The sequence below is a fragment of the Phragmites australis genome, chromosome 6 (genome assembly GCF_958298935.1).
Source record: "Phragmites australis chromosome 6, lpPhrAust1.1, whole genome shotgun sequence".
Taxonomy (NCBI): Eukaryota; Viridiplantae; Streptophyta; class Magnoliopsida; order Poales; family Poaceae; genus Phragmites; species Phragmites australis.
In genome coordinates this window covers 23,133,909-23,135,397 of record NC_084926.1, presented here as the reverse complement: position 1 = coordinate 23,135,397, position 1,489 = coordinate 23,133,909, and positions in this window count along the sequence as shown.

Here is a 1,489-nt window from a genome sequence, read left to right as displayed (position 1 = left end):
CACTGACTCAAAGTAGACGAGGTGCTCAGTGGTGTCTCTAGTTCCATCAAACAAGAGGAACTTCGACGAATGCCATCCTACGTGAAATGCGACTTGATCATGCCATGCTTCATATGGCTTATCAAACTCGCTCTCTAATGGTCTTGGGGCCATACCGGCCACCAATTGACGCATTCTTCTGTTGACCACATCTTCGGCAATACTATGGTAATCTCTTAATGTATGGCTGGCACAACATGTGTGGCTGAATTAGCCAGCGTAGCAATGACATGTGGAGGAGTGGCGCCCATCTAATGGCCAGGCGTGCCCCCTGCCCCCATGGGAGGAGGATTACGCAACTGAGACATGGCTTCCATCTCCGCAAATCGTGGGTCAACTTGAGAAACCCGTAGCGTATTAGGTGGCAGTAGTTGTGCTCCTCTAGTGTGAAGTGTTGCATCATGGCACAAAGTTGATCCACCCTTGTGGACAACTTGCTCACTTGTCTTCCAAGGGTGCTATTTTGCTCACCTTGAGTGCTCGGATGCCGGAGTACCTGCTGGTGTTGATCATTCGTACCCACTATACCTGCCCCTACGGGTGGTTCTTCATGAGCGCCTTCATTTTTGTTGGCCATGTTCATAGGCGCAAATTTTGTGCCTTCTAGCTTTCCTTCATCCCCAGAAAAAGCCAAATGCGCTAGCTAAGAATAGTGTGGCGATTGAGAGCATGTTTCAAGAGAGTCTCCTGTATGAGCTCTAGGTCTATATTGTCCCTCATCCTCGGATGTGACAGAGCTACTCTCTATTTTTTGATGAGCAGTCATCTTCCAACGTGTATCGAGGCTAGAACGTGTGGCCACCATGTGTAACTGTCCTTTATCTTGCGGCAAATGTGATGCAATACTCCTATAAGTGTTGTGGTGGTCATACGGAGCTAACCCCCCGTCAAGTGACTTGCATCTTCCAGATACAGGAAAGCAAGGGGCAACTATTTTCTCCTTTTGTAGCTTTGCAGCAAGCTGTGAGTACCTACTAAAATAAGCCTTCGGATTTGGCACAATCTCTTCCTCGGAGGAGTACCCTAACTCATGTGTGACGGGAAGAGGTTCCCAGTCTGAATCTGATTCTTCAGGCTTTAATACCCCGATGGTACCGCACATCATGATATCTCCATCATTGGACTTCTTTGATCATTCAAACATAGTGTCATAGTTTGTCGAAGCGTCCGAGCCTGGTTCTCTAGGCTACTGTGCTGCATCAGCGACAGATGGTGGTATTACTTCTTCGGGGACAGTTTTAGATCTATCCTCCATTGCTGGTTTTTCACTTTCTTTTGTAACAATAATGGACGAGGCTTGAGGTATCTCGACCCTCTGCTGCTGCGTGGCAGACCCTGTGGAAACATGGGTGATGCAAACGTATTGTGTTTGGCATGGCTTTGAAGCTAGGCACTCTAGGAGGAAATTATACCTCAGATTTTGCTCGAGGTTCGGTGTTACCCGAACACT